This window comes from Phyllobates terribilis, unplaced genomic scaffold (genome assembly GCF_046119375.1).
Source record: "Phyllobates terribilis strain yellow unplaced genomic scaffold, ASM4611937v1 Scaffold_5__5_contigs__length_657084704, whole genome shotgun sequence".
In the NCBI taxonomy this organism is placed as follows: Eukaryota; Metazoa; Chordata; class Amphibia; order Anura; family Dendrobatidae; genus Phyllobates; species Phyllobates terribilis.
In genome coordinates, this window is record NW_027362765.1 from 467,819,707 (window position 1) to 467,839,106 (window position 19,400).

The following is a 19,400-nucleotide window of genomic DNA, read 5'->3' on the forward strand; positions in this document are numbered from 1 at the left end:
AAAAACAAAAAAAAAACAACAACTTTGCAATTTCACCACACTTGGAAATTTTTTTCCCCGTTTTCCAGTACACGATATGGTAAAACCAGTGATGGCGTTTAAAAGTAAAATAAGCCTTCATATGGCCATATTGACAGAAAAATAAAAAGGCTATGGCTCTGGGAAGAAGGGGAGCAAAAAATGAAACCGCAAAAATGGAAAATCCCAAGGTCGTTAAGGGGTTAAAAAAACAGCAAAATACTGCAGTTTAGCCATAATTTTGTAAACCAAGGCAAAAAATAAGCCAACCTTACAATCAAACATATAGGCATGCAAGAGAGAATTTTTTATTATTATTATTGCTGTTATAATGAAGAGCAGTTGTGCTCAGATCATTCTGGATGCCACAATCATCTTAAGGTCCAAAAATGAGTTAATAAATAACAAATTATTCCACTAAATTCTTCATACTTGAAAAGATAAAACACTGGATCTTATGCAAAATCGGAAAATTGGAATAGAAAGATATAATATAGTTCCACTGGCAGCAAACATATTACCTTAGATTGTCATATAAATACAGTCATGCTGAAGAAGTGGATCAAATTATGTTTTTTCTAGAATTTTAGGTTATTTGAGGCCACAGAAGAACTTACCTCATTTTTTGGGCTATAAGACTTACTTTTTAACGAAAAGAAATCTTGCTAAAAAAAAGTATGAGTCTTATAATACGGAGACAGCTTCCTATGATTGAGAAGAAAGCAGGCTCAGCGTCCTTCCTGATCGCTGAGAGAACTATGCTGGGGCACAGATCTATCTCCTCCAGCCTAACACTGATCAGTCTGATCGGTACAGGGCAGGAGAAAAAGCTGGGACCTACACATCCCTTAAGTTGCAAGGCCCTGGATGTTTCAGGTCATGTAATCAGTCCCATACCTGAAAGGAACTTCAAAATGTTGTAGTATATACACAGTGTACATCAGAGGTGTGGGCATGTTTGTATGTGGGTTGATGTAGAAGAGATATTTGCGTGTATGGATCAGAGGAAAAAATCAGACATGTGCACGGCTCCACTGAATAACATTAGTGCTGGTGTGATTCAATGTTTTGTCGGATCGCACCGGGGCCGAATATGGCCATCTGCACCTGCCCTTACTGTCACTAAGGCATATGTCCATTATAACCAAACTCCTAGTGAATAAGTCGTCACATATCTTTTTATAGATTTGGTGAAGGTTTCTGCAAGTTTGCAACTAATGTACTTTTTAGATTGTACTCTCTTACCACATTCAAGTGTATATAGAGGTTGGTGAGCCATAATGTGGACTGATAATAAATTCTAAATCGCTGGTTGTCAAGTTTCATTCATTTGCCAATAATATGATTTGCCTATTATGTTTGCAGTTAAAATGACACTATATGAAGGAGAGTTCTGCTGTAAAGTATAAAACAGTGATGTAATGCAGTTAAGGTTACAGCATTATGATTTTTAATTAATGTTTAGCACCGAGAAACGCTGCCCCGTTGTAAGGACTTAGCACCTACCTTACTCAGCTTGGTGAAAAAGTTTGCATTGTGAAATTGCTCCAAAATGTATAAATGCATCTGCCAAGTGTATAAAACAGCTGCAAGGTCTCTGCTTGCAAACTTGGATGGTGTTAGAAAAATACGACATCACGTTCACACTATTATGTGATGTATCAAGAAATGTATACGAAAAGCGTCTTATGGGACTGTCAGATCGTAACCCTAATAACCGGCATAATTCCAACCAATGAACACAACACTCATAAATCATTTACATCTGTGTTTGGCAAAGATGCTGAATATTTGGTTTAAATACATCCATATGCTTTACGTGAAACTATTGCTTAAAGTTATATTTACCTATGTAGGATACATTTTTTGTTGTTGCAAAGAACAGATGGATAAACATTTGACTGCAGGACTATAGTTTGTTGGTCTCCATGGAAACATAGGCTAAGACAGTAGGATGACTTGAAAAGTTGCTTCTTTCTTCGCTTTGGAAGCAATGAAAAACTGTAATCAAATTTGTTTTAACATACCTCCTTACAGTGGGTACGGAAAGTATTCCGACCCCTTTAAATTTTTCACTCTTTGCTTCATTTGGTAAATTCTAAAAAGTTCATTTTTCTTCTTATTAAAGTACACTCTGCACCCCATCTTGACTGACAAAACACAGAAATATTTGCAAATTTATTAAAAAAGAAAAACTGAAATATCACATGGTCATAAGTATTCAGACCCTTTGCTCAGTATTGAGTAGAAGCACCCTTTTGAGCTAGTACAGCCATGAGTCTGCTTGGGAATGATGCAACAAGTTTTTCACACCTGGCTTTGGGGATCCTCTGCCATTCTTCCTTGCAGATCCTCTCCAGTTCCGTCAGGTTGGATGGTGAACGTTGGTGGACAGCCATTTTCAAGTCTCTCCATAGATGGTCAATTGGGTTTAGGTCAGGGCTCTGGCTGGGCCAGTCAAGAATGGTCACAGAGTTGTTCTGAAGCCACTCCTTTGTTATTTTAGCTGTGTGTTTAGGGTCATTGTCTTGTTGGAAGGTGAACCTTGAGCCAAGTCTGAGGTCCAGAGCACTCTGGAAGAGGTTTTCATCCAGGATATCTCTGTACTTGGCCGCATTCATGTTTCCTTCAATTGCAACCAGTCGTCCTGTCCCTGCAGCTGAAAAACACCCCCATAGCATGATGCTGCCACCACCATGTTTCACTGTTGAGATTGTATTTGCCAGGTTTTTGAGCAAACTCTATGCGGGCTTTCATATGTCTTGCACTGAGGAGAGGCTTCCGTTGGGCCACTCTGCCATAAAGGCCCGACTGGTGGAGGGCTGCAGTGATAGTTGGCTTTGTGGAACTTTCTTCCATCTCCCTACTGCATCTCTGGAGCTCAGCCACAGTGATCTTGGGGTTCTTCTTTACCTCTCTCACCAAGGCTCTTCTCCCACGATTGCTTAGTTTGTCTGGATGGCCAGGTCTAGGAAGTCTTCTGGTGGTCCCAATCTTCTTCCATTTAAGGATTATGGAGGCTCTTTGGAACCTTGAGTAATGCAGAAATTCTATTGTAACCTTGGCCAGATATGTGCCTTGCCACAATTCTGTCTCTGAGCTCCTTGGGCAGTTCCTTTGAGCTCGTGATTCTCATTTGGTCTGTCATGCACTGTGAGCTGTGAGGTCTTATATAGACAGGTGTGTGTCTTTCCAAATCAAGTCCTATCAGTTTAATTAAATACAGCTGGACTACAATGAAGGAGTAGAACCATCTCAAGGAGGATCACAAGGAAATGGACAGCATGTGACTTAAATATGAGTGTCTCAGCAATGGGTCTGATTACTTATGACCATGTGATGGGGTGCAGAGTGTACTTTAATGAGAAAAAAAATGAACTTTTTAGAATTTACCAAATGGCTGCAATGAAACAAAGAGTGAAAAATGTAAAGGGGTCTGAATACTTTCCATACCCACTGTATATTGCTAATGAATATGCTATATCTGAAGTGCCCTTCATTTTGAAGATACATTGTCTGCAGTACTGGCCTTTTTTCATGCATAGCCCTTTCATTGGAAACATGGCTCCTCACACATGATGCTGTGACAGACATGGCAGCAGGCAAGCTATCGGTTACAATAATATCTCACATGAGGATGCTAGCATAGGGGTTCACAGCAATGATGAAACAGATCTTGGTTGTTACACTTTATTTGTGAGGCACTGAGCTTAGTAGTCACATAACAAAAGCTTTCGTTACTAGACTATGACTCAGAGATTGAAACTTGCACTACAGTATTGTGGCAGAGCACTCATCAGACTACTGGACAGTGGTAGTTTTCAACAATTAAGTGGCACAGACAGACTCGTACAAACAGCGGGCTATATCAACCAGCAGCAAATGCTGCAGAACAGATCTGGCTTAAGGCAATTATCACAGAACACTTGTCAGATCGATGCACTCCCACTGATCAGCTGTAGGGAAGAACGGATTAATCTGAGGATAAATAAGTTAGAGTTGAATTTCCTGAAATTTGCGGTTCCATATGAATTTGAACATTTTGAGATTCGTTTTGTGGTTAGCAAAAAAGTAAAACTTGCCCAGCACCATTTCTCACAGAGCTGAAGCAAAAGGGAGGGCCAACATCATTTTGCATTGCTACATGGCCCTCCCCATCATGCCCTGGAGGTATGACATCTTACAGATTATCATACCTTGCATAGTGGTGGTCAGTACCTGGTCCATCACAGATTAGTGGTTCCCAGTGAAACACGGTTTGTTTTCCATTTTCAGAGTCACTCAGCAAGTCTCTCCCTTCTGTAGAGTGTCAGCTCTTATGGTCGGCAGGTTCTTCTCTTTCTTTTTCCTGTAGATTTTAACATCTTATGTTCAACGGGATCCTCTCTCTCCTGAAGAGTGTAAGCTCTTATGATCAGTGGGGGTCTTCTCTCTCTCTCTCCTGTAGGGTGTAAGCTCTTATGGTCAGCAGGGTCCCCCTTCATCCTCCTATAGAATCTAAGCTCTTCTGGTCAACAGGATCCTCTCTCTCTTTCTCCTCAATTTACTGTAATCATCAATTTACTGTAATTGAACAGCCCATTTAATAAGAAAGTCAAAACAAAAGGAATAATTTATATTATACTAAACCAACAAAAGACTTTAATTATCTTGCCTATCTGATATTGTAAACGTTTGTAACGCATCAAAATTGTAACTACTAAGTTTGTGAGCATTATCAATTGCTAATTAGTATGTTTGTGTGCCTCTTTGGAGAAAAATAATGCTCTAGTTTATGGATTGTCAATATACATGAGATAAAAGGGCATAAGACATCAGTCACATAGAAATCTAGTCTACATCTAGGAGCGATGTTCTCAGGGGTGACCTTTTTGAGAGGCATCACTATTTTATAGGTTTTCATACCTGTGAGCCATGACCTGTTTTATTAGATGGACTATACAGACTTTAAATAAACATTGGTTAAATGAACAGATACAATAGTAGCTTTGTCTACATTATTTCCTACTATTTTTCCCATCTAGGGAAATTATTTACTTTATTCTATCTAAAATTGTCTCAAGTTTATCCCTAAAGAGCAAAACTAATAAACATTCTCCTTTGTGTCAAAGTCGTATTAACATCTATACAAACAGTGTAATAAAATCTGCATATTGTATATGACGCGTCCCTGGGCCTGTGTCGCGCTGCGGTGCGCACGCGGGAGCTTACCCGGAGCCGGATCCGTGGAGGGTTGTAATCTCGTGGCGGTGACCCGGTCCATGCCCAGGGAGTCAAACTAGACGGCAGTCTATTAGTAGTAAATAGTTGATGACTACGCCACCCGTTGAGTGCAGCCAGGAAGCTGCTGCTGCAGGGCAGACCGCTGAGGCCGGTGGTAGGATTGTGCAGCGTGATAGTATAACCCCCAACGGGAGGGGTATGGCCTCAGGGCAGCCGACGTGGATGATGGGGGTAGCAGGAACCACTCAGAGACGGTACGGTGTAGTTCAGGGTCTTTACTGGTAACAACGACAGACCCTCCCGGAGTACTTGCTAGCAAACGGGGCCTGGTCAGTCTTTGAGCAGATGGGATCTCCCCTGGCCAGGCGTAGTTGTAGGCCTCCCAAACTGACTGTACTCTTCTGGCTACCTTGCTAGAAGCTGATGTAAGTAGCCCACGTCCCTGAGTGTACCGTGTGGTGATCACCCTTATGGCCGGTGACTCGGGGCCTTCTAATGGCTTCCGCTCCACGATGGCGGTGCTGGTCCCACGCGTGTGACCGTGCCTTCGGGCTTCTGGGCCAGAGGACCTGAAATCCCCTGCCCGACGGATTCTGCTGCTGGGTAGGAGTTAGTCCCCACAGCCTCGGACTCCGGGTCCGGTAAAGAATCTTCTTAGTCAGGGCGAGCTCTGTAGCTGCCAGCCCCTGACTCCTAGTAACTCTGCTGTTTCCTATGCTGCTTCTCTTCTCCACTCTCCTTGTCTGACTCACCCTGCCTCAGCCCCGGGTTTATACAGGGGAAGTTCTTCCCCTCCCAAGACTGGGCAGGAGGTGTGGCATGCACAGGATCCCTGACCAAAGGACCTCCCACCTGCTCTCAGACATAACATTACATTACTGTGGAAAACCAGACCCCTGGGGTGCCACATTCCCCCCTAGTGAAATTTAGTACTCCGGGACTAAACACATTTAGAAAAACATAACAAAGTATAACAATAACAATACTATAAGAAAAACACATAAGATGGTTGCGGCGTGTCCGCAACCGGGTGCAGTCTTTGAAGAAAAGCAAAGGTGTCCATTTCACCAACACAGGGAGACGTAACCAGGTAGGGGTCTGTCCTACCCCGAGTCCTTAACAGTCTCTAGTCCATCCTGGGTTACGCTCCAACTATATACAAGGATTCCCGGTAAATCCACCAAGGTTTCCTAAAAACAACTGGAAACACAAAATTATTCACAAGCAACAATACACAGAAAAACATAAATAAAACAATTTATACACTTTAAATTCTCCAGCGTGCGGGTAACTGGCCTCTAGTGGCCCGAGTGGACCTACGGAGCTGACTGTCTGGCCCTGAACTACAGGGTGTAGGAGCTGTCAAGGGTAAACTGGGCAGCTGTCTACCGGCTCTTTGTCTCACTAGGGGTACGGCAGGCTCACTATAAGCAGAGGGTTGATTCTCCTGTTCTGCTTGTATGGAGTCTTCTGCCTCCTGGACCGGCTGTTCTTCCAGCTCTACCCGTTGCTCCGTAGGTTCTTGGGATGATGGTTGGAGGAAGGTGAGTACGGGTACCACAACTGCACCATTGACTTGAGTCCAAGACTGAGGGAAGTCCCCGAGCACGGTACTAACCATATCTTCCCTTTCTTCCACGGGTCGATGGTCTTCTTGTTCCTCTTCAGGGTTCCTCAGTTGTTCGGGACACTTCTTCAGGTGGTCCCGGGATACAATGGCTGTGGTTTCCCCTCCGTCTTTACTGATGGTACAGACCTTCGGGTTCTCGTGGCTTGAGGGCAGTACGGTGTACGGGTCCTCCTCCCACTGGTCATCCAACTTGTGGAGCCGTCTTTTCCTCTTCAAGACCTGCTCTCCGGGTACCAGAGGAACAGCGGGAGCATACTGGTTGTAAGTCTTCTCTTGTCTTTCCCTAGCCTGACAGAGACTTCGCTCCACGCTCTCTTGTACTCTCCGGTACTGCTGCTGCCTCTCTGTGTCCCAGTCTGTTTCTGGTGAAGTGTCCTCAGGTGTCAGGACTCCCATTTCCAGGTCAACAGGTAACTTACCAGGTCTCGCCCTCATTAGGTAAGCCGGGGTACAGTTGGTGGAACCTACCGGGATGTGGTTGTATAGGTCCACCAGATCGGGCAACTTCTCAGGCCACAGACTGCGTTCTTCCAGGGGCAATGTTTTTAGCAGATCCATTACCACCTGGTTCATTTTTTCACAAAGTCCATTAGTTTGCGGATGGTAGGGTGTCGTCCTTATCTTCCGGCAGCCATACAGATTGCAGAATTCCTGGAAGACCTCCGCTTCAAAGGCAGGTCCCTGGTCCGTCAGCACTTGGTCCGGGTACCCGTGTGGACGGCAGAAGTGCTGCTGGAAGGCTCTAGCTGCTGTTTGAGCCGTTAAGTCCTTGACGGGGACGACAACCAAGAACCGGGAGTAATGATCCACGATGGTTAACGCGTAGACGTAGCCACTTCTGCTTGGGGTCAGTTTTACATGATCCAAGGCTACCAGTTCCAACGGTTGCCGGGTGACGATGGACTGCAGGGGAGTCTTCTGGCTGGCCCGGTCCTTCCTTCTCAGATTGCACGGGCCACAGTCTCTGCACCACTTCTCGATGGTTCCCCTCATGCCTACCCAGTGGAACCGCTCGCGCAGCAGGAACTCCAGCTTTTTCCACCCGAAGTGTCCAGCTCCGTCGTGGTATGCCTCCATCACCATGGCTGCGTCTCTTCGTGGCACCACTACTTGCCAGAGTAGTTCATGCGTCCGGGAGTTGACCATTCTGCGGCACAACTTCCCCTTGTAAAGGAATAGTCGACTCTTCTCCGCCCATAGTTGTTTGGCTTCCTCCGGAGCGTCTGGTTCAAGTCGAGCCTCCGGCCGAGTCAGCATCTCCTTCACCAGTCGGACGGCAGGGTCGCTGTCTTGCGTTTCCGCCCAGTTGTAGTGGGGTAAGGGGTTCAACGTAGCAGCCTGTTTACCCCTTACCCGGTGGGAATACTGGATAGTCCCATGACGGTGGAACGCAGGGAGTTCAACTTCTTCCAGTCCCTCCGGATCTTCTCCTTCGTCCGGCAGGTTGGGCATCCTGGACAGGGCATCCGCGTTAGTATTGGAGCGTCCTGCCCGGTATTTGATTGTGAACTCGTAGTTGGACAGACGGGCCATCCACCTCTGCTCCAGGGCACCGAGTCTTGCCGTGTCCAGGTGTATCAACGGGTTGTTATCCGTGTATACGGTGAACCGGGAAGAAGCGAGGTAATGCCTAAAGCGCTCGGTGACTGCCCATACCACGGCCAGGAACTCTAGCTTAAATGAGCTGTAATTCTCGGGGTTCCTTTCGGTGGGTCGCAGTTTTCGGCTGGCATAGGAGATCACTCGTTCTCTCCCCTGCTGAATCTGGGATAGTACGGCTCCTAGCCCGATGTTACTGGCGTCGGTGTAGAGGATGAAGGGCTGGCTATAGTCTGGGTACGCCAAGATTTCATCCCCCGTGAGGGCCATCTTCAGCTGGCGGAAGGACTCTTCTTCTAGCTCTTCCCATTTGAAGGGCGGCTTCTGGTTCTTGGCCTTCCGGGACTGGCCTATCAGGAGGTCCTGCATAGGCGCTGCCTTTTTGGTGAAACCGGGAATAAACCTTCGGTAGTAGCCTACCAACCCTAGGAACTGCCGCACTTCTTTTACGCTGGAGGGGCTTGGCCATCCCTTAATTGCGGTGATCTTATCGGGGTCGGGAGCCACTCCGTCAGCGCTCACCACGTGTCCCAGGTATTGCACCTTTGGTTTCAGGAGGTGACACTTGGAGGGTTTCACCTTTAGGCCGTAACTCGCCAGAGCTTCGAACACCTCCGCCAGGTGTTTCAGGTGGTCCTCATGAGTTTTGGAGTATACGATGACATCGTCCAGGTACAACAGGACCGTCTCGAAGTTTCTGTGGCCCAGACAGCACTCCATTAATCGTTGGAAGGTTCCTGGGGCGTTGCAGAGTCCGAACGGCATGCAGGTGAACTCACTAAGTCCCATCGGGGTGGTGAATGCGGTCTTCTCCCGGTCCGCCTCTGCTACAGGAACCTGCCAGTACCCGCTAGTGAGATCCAAGGTAGAGAAGAAGTTAGCAGATCTTAAAGCAGCCAATGACTCCTCTATCCTTGGTAAGGGGTACGCATCCTTGTGTGTGATACGGTTGATTTTCCGGTAATCTACACACATCCTCATGGTGTTGTCTTTCTTTTTGACTAAAACTAGTGGGGCTGCCCAGGGGCTACAGCTATCCCGGATTACCCCAGCCTCCTTCATGTCTCTAAGCATCCCCTTGGCGTGTTGGTAATGTGCAGGGGGTACGGGTCGATACCTCTCTTTTATGGGAGGATGATCTCCCGTGGGGATGCGGTGTTCTACCCCCTTGACTCGCCCGAAGTCTAACGGGTGTTTACTAAACACTCTCTCATACTCTTGAACCACCCGATAGACTCCTTGTTTCTGATGTGAGGGAGTGGAATCAGTACCCAAATGTAGTTGCTGACACCAGTCCTCCATGTCTTTCTTAGAGCCGTTACCTTCCTCCGGGTGAGATGGAGGCAAGGGTTCCACAGATTGTATAGAATTTTGATTAGTGGTATATAATTTGGCTAGCGTGGCATACCGGGGCAGGTACACTTCCCTCTCCCCGATATTTATTATGCGAATGGGCACCCTCCCATGGCGTACATTGACCACCCCCCGTGCTGTCAAAATGGTGGGCCTACTGTCTGAGTAAACTGGTTCTACCATTGCCTGGTAATCTCTTCCTCTCAGACCAATAGCTGCCCGGCACCAAATCATCATTTCACTTTTTGGGGGCATGGCAATAGGAAAAGGGTCACACATTCTTACGCTACCAATCTCACCGCCGGAGAGTTCCACTTGTTGCCGTTGCATCAGTGCCCGGATCTCTTTCTGGAGCACCCGCTGCTCGCCGGAGCTGGCGTTCTTGGCAACCTGCTGTAAAAGGAAAATCACCTCTGCAAGACAATTTTCAATTACGTTAGCTCCTAGAGTTATTTTTGGGTGACTCTCATGTTTATCAATATCTACAATGATCAGTCCCTGTGCGGCCAGTTCGACTCTACCGATTTTGAGGGCCACCTCCTTAAATCCGATCTGTGGCACGGGCTGGCCATTGCTGGCGATGATACTCAAGTCGTCGTCAGGGTAGTGGGTAATATCCGAGTCATTCCAGTACTGCTTGAAGAGCACGTACGGGATGGTGGTGACCTGTGACCCGGTATCCAGTAGGGCACTCATGGGAATGCCATCCAGTACCACAGGCAAGACTGGACGTCCTCCCACATATCTGTCGCGCCAGTTCGATGGGCCTGGTGATCTTTTTCCTGGGGGTTGGCCCTCTACCCCAGGTTGTGCCCGTTTAAAGAACAGTACCTTTCCATATGTCCGGGTTGATTGCAGCGGCGGCAGATGGGTCGTCCGTCCTCGCTGTATCGGTCACTGGGTCTTCCTCTGGCCGGTGGGGTCCTCCTTGGTCGACGCCACGGGATGTCCTCCGGTCCGGATGCCAGCTGGATCTTCCCTGGGGTGGAAACCTGTAAAGACTGCACAGTTCGGGTTAGCGCAGCAACGCTCTTAGCTAGCTCTTGGACCTGATGGTGTAGGTCTGGAGCCGGGTCATTGTCCAAAGCCTGCGCATCAGCTCCCACAGGCCCTGCTGACAAGGGCGCCGCCTCCTGGTAGTAAGTGGTAGTGGGGCGTCTGTGGGTCACAACGCCACCTGGTGCCGGTTCTCGGAGCACCCGGATGGCTCTGTCCTTGAACTGTGCAAAGTCCAGATGGGGATCCTGTAAGGCCATTGCCCGCAACTGGGTTCGGTGGGCATTGCAATATAAACCCTCTATAAATTGTTCAGTCAACAGCCTGTCCTCGTTTCCCACCCCATCAGGGTCGGTCTGCTTTATGGCCCTCAGGGCCTCTTGTAGGTTTAGTGCATAGTCCCTTATACTCTCATGCGCTCGCTGCTTGCACCCGTAGAATCTAAGCTTAATCTCGGCTGAGGTGCGGGTATCAAAGGTGTCCTTCAGCCGGGTTAGTATCCCTGCGACAGTCTTCCTCCCAGGTGGCCAGGATTTTACTTCCCTTTTGGCTGCCCCTGTTAGTTGGGCCACCAGGATGCTCACTTTTTGCTCTTCTGTGAGGGGGTACACCTGGAAGAGGCTATCCAGCTTTTCTCTAAAGTCATGCAGGGTATGTGACTCCCCTGAGTACTGGGGTAGCCAAGCTGCTCCCGGGATATAGGGCATGGTGAAGGGCATAACTGCAGCAGCGGTAGCGCTGGCGGGGGTTGGGGCAGTGAAGCTCTCCTCCGTATCCGACATCTTCCTCCCCCCTAGTGGACCGTGGCCTACCTTGCGATGATCCTCTTCCGTAGGCCGCGGCTCCGCAGTGGATCGTCAGGGTTGAGGACCTTCCGTCGCGCTCCTCTGACGTCGGCGTCTGCTGGGCTCCTTCCAGGACCTTACGCAACGTCCGGACGTGAGGCGGGGCTTCAGTTCTCGCGCGCTTTCGGAGTACACGCCCCTCTTCTTCCCGCGCGGCGTCCTCAAGATGGCGTCCAATGGCGGGAAAACTCCACGGATGGCGGGAAGAAGGTCGAAGATGACGCCGGATGGCGGGAAAACTTCGCGGATGGCGGGAAGAAGGTAGAAGATGGCGCCGGATGGCGGGAAACCTCCACGGATAGCGGGAATCTTCACCACTGGTAAATTTGAACAGTCTTTGCTTTTCAGGCACGCAGTACCCGGTGGTTGCGGGCACGAAATCCTGCCGACTACGCCAAAGTTGACGCGCCCCTGGGCCTGTGTCGCGCTGCGGTGCGCACGCGGGAGCTTACCCGGAGCCGGATCCGTGGAGGGTTGTAATCTCGTGGCGGTGACCCGGTCCGTGCCCAGGGAGTCAAACTAGACGGCAGTCTATTAGTAGTAAATAGTTGATGACTACGCCACCCGTTGAGTGCAGCCAGGAAGCTGCTGCTGCAGGGCAGACCGCTGAGGCCGGTGGTAGGATTGTGCAGCGTGATAGTATAACCCCCAACGGGAGGGGTATGGCCTCAGGGCAGCCGACGTGGATGATGGGGGTAGCAGGAACCACTCAGAGACGGTACGGTGTAGTTCAGGGTCTTTACTGGTAACAACGACAGACCCTCCCGGAGTACTTGCTAGCAAACGGGGCCTGGTCAGTCTTTGAGCAGATGGGATCTCCCCTGGCCAGGCGTAGTTGTAGGCCTCCCAAACTGACTGTACTCTTCTGGCTACCTTGCTAGAAGCTGATGTAAGTAGCCCACGTCCCTGAGTGTACCGTGTGGTGATCACCCGTATGGCCGGTGACTCGGGGCCTTCTAATGGCTTCCGCTCCACGATGGCGGTGCTGGTCCCACGCGTGTGACCGTGCCTTCGGGCTTCTGGGCCAGAGGACCTGAAATCCCCTGCCCGACGGATTCTGCTGCTGGGTAGGAGTTAGTCCCCACAGCCTCGGACTCCGGGTCCGGTAAAGAATCTTCTTAGTCAGGGCGAGCTCTGTAGCTGCCAGCCCCTGACTCCTAGTAACTCTGCTGTTTCCTATGCTGCTTCTCTTCTCCACTCTCCTTGTCTGACTCACCCTGCCTCAGCCCCGGGTTTATACAGGGGAAGTTCTTCCCCTCCCAAGACTGGGCAGGAGGTGTGGCATGCACAGGATCCCTGACCAAAGGACCTCCCACCTGCTCTCAGACATAACATTACATTACTGTGGAAAACCAGACCCCTGGGGTGCCACATATACATTTTCCACATTTGTTTAAATTCTCATTTTATTAACACTTGGACAAAGGACAAGAAATTATATTTCATGCTCTACATGTGCAAGCGAACAGATACAAAATCTACACTAAGCCACCCTGCAAGTAATAAAAATGAGTATAACCTACCGCTGAGGCAGAACGTGATTGGAAATAATAAACTTACATAATGAAAATATAACACTGTGCTGAATCGTTACGCACCACAAATGTGTGTGTCCACTAACGGTTCCTGCTTAGCGTCATCTCGTGAAATTTAAGGTGATTCAGTTTTCCACTTCCATCTGTGCCGAGAGAGGGATTTCTAACATCTGGACCTACTTAGCATCAGTATAAATGTTACTCATATTATTAGAGAACATGCCTACACTATGGTTTCTCATTAGACTACTTACAGACTCCTCTGTATCACTTGTACTCTATTCTTAACATGAAAAGGATTCATACGGAGACATTGACTCTTATTCTTCAAATATTAAAAACTCTGTTTGTCTTACCTAGTTCTTGTAAAGGTTGTTATATTGAAAAAACATAAGCTTAAACTATAAACCACAACTGGAAAATCAATATTTACATTGCTATGTGACCTGTTCTGGTCCTTGATTGAGAAAGTCATGATGCAATAGACTTGGAAAAGGGATCCTTACAGCTTATAAAAAATGTTGACCTTTATTTCATGCCATTAAAAGGATAACCATACAATAAAAGTCGTGCTCATTCTGACGCGTTTCTGGCCAAAGCCCTTAGTCATAGAATGTTTTCAGGTAAGCTGCGGAAGGGCTATATAAAGATTTGCCCATCCAATGACATCACAGCATAAATTAGCATACATTAGTTTAAAATCAATCAAGGGCCAATGAAGAAACAACACAGACAATGCATATTAGATTCTTTAAATCGAGACATTAGTGTCACTCCAACAGTGAGCTTGCATCCAGCCAACATCAGGCAGCAAACAATAGCCAAAACTTTCCAAAGGTAGTATGTTTCTACAATCAAAAATAGAATAGAATCATTAGTAGCGACACAGATTATCCAATAGTATATTGTTATATCATGTGAGCAAAGCCATATGGTGTCCGTTGAAAATAATACGCTTTTTATGTACCAATATCGAAAATGCCTAGTATTTCTTAATTCGTGTCATAATGGTATATTGGTCTATTAGCAATAATGCAACATGTCTAAATACACATTTAGACATGAATTAACTGACAGTATATGGCTTTGTTCACATCATCCATGCAATAATTTTAAGTTGCTTGGAATAAACATTGTACTTGTTTCATTATTGCTAATAGGACCAATATACCATTATGACCCGAATTAAGAAACACACGGTATTTTTGATGTGAATGTCTGAGCAGACTCCTAATAGTTGCAGCACGCATATAGTTATTATACGGTATATCTGAACAGATATCTGAATCAGGTTGCATTCCAAAATGATCCAATGGTAATCTATGATGGTAATAATCCTAAAAAATCATGCTGTCAAATATAATATTAGATAATACTAAGTAACAATATGTTACGTGTTTGTAAGCGTTGTGTATTAATTGTGTCTGTGTTTAATATGCAACGTTTTTATGAGCAATTTTTGTTATGAGGCAATTCACACATGTGAAATACCTTTCTAACTCAATCTTCATTCTGACTGGTTGCTAATGCTATAAAATACAGTTGAGTTCACCATGCTACTTTGGTATGATTGAGGAGGCTGAGCGTATGTGAAACATTATAGTCTCAGTCCCCTGATGATGTCTGTATGGTGAAACATGTTGGGGAAGCTTAATGGTTCACTTTTAATTGCATAGGCGATGGCAGGTTCTATCTAATACATATACTGTACATAAAAGTTAGAATATACTGTGGGGGTCTGCGGCCACACAGCCTATGGACATAGGCAATTAATGATCAATTACCTTTCTATTCTTGGGGTTTAATATAATGGCAAGATCCCTAAAAGAAATAAGCCAATCCTGTTGTAGCGTCGGCGTCCCTGCCTCCTGCTAGGCAGGGACGCCGTTCCCCTCACCTCTCCGCTCCGTGCCCGGCGTCTTCCTCCCGCTCTGCTGGCAGCGCGCGCTGCTTCCCGGCCTCCGTGCTTAGGGCGCGCGCGCGCTCCCCCTCTCTTAAAGGGGCCGCGCGCGCCGTCCTAAGGAGTCCCCGGCCAATGGCCGGAGGACCTCACCATATATAAGGCACCTCCTCCAAAATGGAGGTGCCCGAGCAATGTTGTTGCAAAGCCTTTCAACTCTGCTTCAGCCCTCAGGTCCCGTTACCAGTTACCTGCCAGATTCCTGTTTGATACCTGCCTGATACCTGCCTGATATCTGCTTGCAATCCTGTGGTCCGACAGTCTGCCTACCAGCACCTGCCAGTCTGTCTATGGATCAGTCCGCCTGCGGACCAGGAAGTACCTGCCAGATACCTGCCTGATACCTGCCTGCCTGTCCAGAGACTCTTACTAGCTCACCTGGGAGCGCTCACCTGCTACCTGCCTGCTAGCCTACCTGGAGGCTTAGCCGTCACATGCCGTGACCACCTGCCTGTCCAGAGACTCTTACTCGCTCACCTGGGAGCGCTCACCTGCTACCTGCCTGCTTGCTTACCTGGAGGCTTAGCGGTCACTTGCTGTGACCACCTGCCTGTCCAGAGACTCTTACTCGCTCACCTGGGAGCGCTCACCTGCTACCTACCTGCTAGCCTACCTGGAGGCTTAGCCATCACTTGCTGTGACCACCTGCCTGTCCAGAGACTCTTACCCACTCACCTGGGAGCGCTCACCTGCTACCTGCCTGCTAGCCTATCTAGAGACTCTTTCCCTGCTGTCACATGCCGTGACCACCTGCCCGTCTAGAGACTCTTTCCCTGCTGTCACTTGCCGTGACCACCTGCCCGTCTAGAGACTCTTACCCTGCTGTCACTTGCCGTGACCATCCGCCTGTCAAGAGACTGTCCCCGTCACTTGCCGTGACCTCCTGCCCTTCTACCGAGAGACTGTCCCTGTCACTTGCCGTGACTACCTGCCCGCCTTCCCTGGGAGCCACCCGCTTCCTTACAAGGACTGCCCCTTTGTATAGTTGCTCAGAGGTTCCACCTCCCAGACCCATTACAGTTTGCTCGGGCCATGGAACCCGGTGGCACCCAAGCTCCCTCGCTCTCGGACCTATGCCATGAACTGTCCCTTCAGAGGTCCCAACAGGAGTCCATCCTGAGCCACCTGCGTAGTGTTAACTCCCGCCTGGACACACTGACTACATCTTCGGGACCGGCTTCCAGTCGCATGACTCCTACCCCGGCAGCGTCGCTGCCCATCAATTCCATGGCATCTCTTCCCGGTCCCCGCCTCACCGCCCCGCCTCGTTTTGGCGGAGATCCCGGTCAGGCATGGGGCTTCATTAACCTGTGCACTCTGCACTTCGAACTGTTGGCACACCAGTTTTCCACAGACAGAGCCAAAGTAGCCTTCATCATGTCCCATCTCACGGGGGAGGCGCTGGCTTGGCTAAATCCTCTATGGGAGAGAGGAGACCCCCTGGTGTCCAATCTGCCAGCCTTTCTCTCGGCTTTCCGGAAGGTCTTCGACGAACCAGGACGGAGGACCTCATCCGCCTCATCTCTGCTACGCCTCCGCCAAGGAAGTCTCACCGTGGGCCAATATGCCATACGGTTCCGTACCCTTGCTTCGGAGCTTGCCTGGGATAACGACGCCCTGGTGTCCATCTTCTGGGAGGGTCTGTCTGGCCGTATTAAAGATGAACTCGCCGGTCGGGACATTCCTACCACTCTCGACGACTTAATTACACTTGCCACCCGGATTGACATCCGGTTCCAGGAGCGCACCAAGGAGGTCACCCGTGAGAGGAGGTTTCCACGCCTTGCCCCTACCTTCCAGAGACCCGTCACTTCCTCCGTTACTCCTCCGGCGCACTCACTCGAGCCTATGCTGGTCGACCAGACCAAGATGGTCAAGACCCTTCAAGAATTACGCCGTGCCGAGGGGAGCTGCTTCTACTGTGGCAGTAAGGAGCACCGGATCCGTTCCTGACCGGAGAGGTCGGGAAACGCCTGTGTCTAGGATCGCTCAGAGAGGTCACCCATAGACAGAAATAAACCCTCTCCATCTCTAATGCTGTCGGTCTCTATCATCTGCGGGGAGAACCGTTATTTTGTACTGGCTCAACTTGACTCTGGAGCTGCCGGAAATCTCATTTCTCAGTCCCTGGTAGAGAAATACCGCATTCCCACTAAACCTCTGGCTGTACCCTTATCTGTCGCCGCCGTTGATGGGGGCCTCTTACCACATCCCATCCAACTCATCACCGAATCCATAACTCTGCAGGTGGGAATGCTGCACTCTGAGAGCATCTTCTTCCATGTTCTGCCTGGACTCTCTCACGCCCTCTTGCTAGGCCTACCTTGGCTCCAGAGACACGCACCCGTGCTTGATTGGCAGATCGGAGAAGTTCTTCGCTGGGGACAGGACTGCCATAAGACTTGTTTAGTTCCCGTTCATCCTGCTCGTCCTTCTCCTACCCCAGCCAATCTACCCGGCCTACCGGTTCCCTATTGGTCTTTTGCGGACATCTTTAATAAAAGAGAAGCAGAGACATTACCCCCTCATAGACCATACGACTGCCCAATTGACCTGATGCCCGGCGCTACTCCTCCCCGTGGGCGTATTTACCCTTTGTCCGCTGCTGAGACCCGGTCCATGTCTGAATATATTGAGGAGAATCTGGCCCGGGGATTTATCCGGAAATATACCTCCCCGGCGGGAGCAGGCTTCTTCTTCGTCAAAAAGAAGGACGGCTCACTCCGTCCCTGTATAGACTATAGAGGCCTTAACCAGATCACAGTGAAGAATAAATACCCCCTTCCGCTCATTCCTGAATTATTTGACCGTCTGAGGGGGGCTAGAATCTTCACCAAGCTGGACCTCCGTGGGGCGTATAATCTGGTCCGTATCCGTCAGGGGGATGAATGGAAGACGGCATTCAACACCCGGGACGGCCACTATGAATATCTTGTAATGCCCTTCGGTCTCTGTAACGCTCCCGCCGTCTTTCAAGAGTTGGTCAATGACATCTTCCGTGACCTTCTCTACTCCTGCGTGGTGGTGTACCTGGACGACATCTTGGTCTTCTCTCCGGATCTTCTCACTCACCGGAGGGACGTTCGTCAGGTCCTGCTCAGGCTCAGGCACAACCACCTCTACGCTAAATATGAGAAGTGCCTCTTTGAGCAGACCTCGCTTCCGTTTCTGGGCTACATAATCTCTCAGACCGGCCTACAAATGGACCCTGAGAAACTGTCTGCCATCCAGAAGTGGCCCCAACTAGAGGGGTTGAAGGCTATTCAGCGGTTCCTGGGCTTTGCCAACTACTACCGCCTCTTCATTCCGCACTTCTCTTCCCGGACTGCCCCTATCTCGGCGCTCACCCGTAAGGGCGCTAATCCCAGAGAATGGCTGCCTGAAGCAGAGGAGGCCTTCCTTTCCTTAAAACGAGCTTTTCCCTCCGCCCCTGTGCTGCATCGTCCGGACGGCAACAAACAATTCTTTCTAGAAGTCGACACTTCCTCCTCCGGAGCCGGAGCAGTACTTACCCAAAAGTCGTCTTCCGGAAGAATGGTAACTTGCGGCTTCTTTTCCAAACTCTTCTCCTCTTCTGAGCGCAATTATTCTATAGGAGACCGAGAATTGTTGGCCATTAAGCTGGCACTGGAGGAGTGGCGTTACCTGCTCGAGGGGGCTCTTCACCCGGTAATAATTTACACGGACCACAAGAACTTGGCTTACCTCCAGAGTGCCCAGAGACTTAACCCGCGCCAAGCCCGGTGGTCCTTGTTCTTCGCCCGCTTTAATTTCATTCTTCATTTTCACCCGGCTGACAAAAACATCAAAGCGGATGCCTTATCCCGATCCTTTTTGGTCTCTGATCTTGAGGAGGAGCCTAAACACATCATCGACCCTGCCAAAGTAATGCAGGTGGCCCCCGTGAATCTAAATCGTCTTCCACCCGGTAAGACGTTCGTAACTGTTCCTGATCGTGAGAAGGTTCTACACTGGGGACACTCGTCCAAGCTAGCTGGCCATGCTGGTCAGAAAAAGACCCTCCAGCTTATTACCCGGCATTACTGGTGGCCTACCCTGCACAAGGACGTAATAGACTTTGTTTCAGCCTGTGTGTCCTGCGCCCGCAACAAGGTTCCGAGACATCTGCCAGCCGGCCGTCTCCTTCTTCTTCCTGTACCTGCTGCCCCGTGGCAGCATATAGCTATGGACTTTATAACGGACCTCCCTGTCTCTGCCGGTTGTACGGTCATATGGGTGGT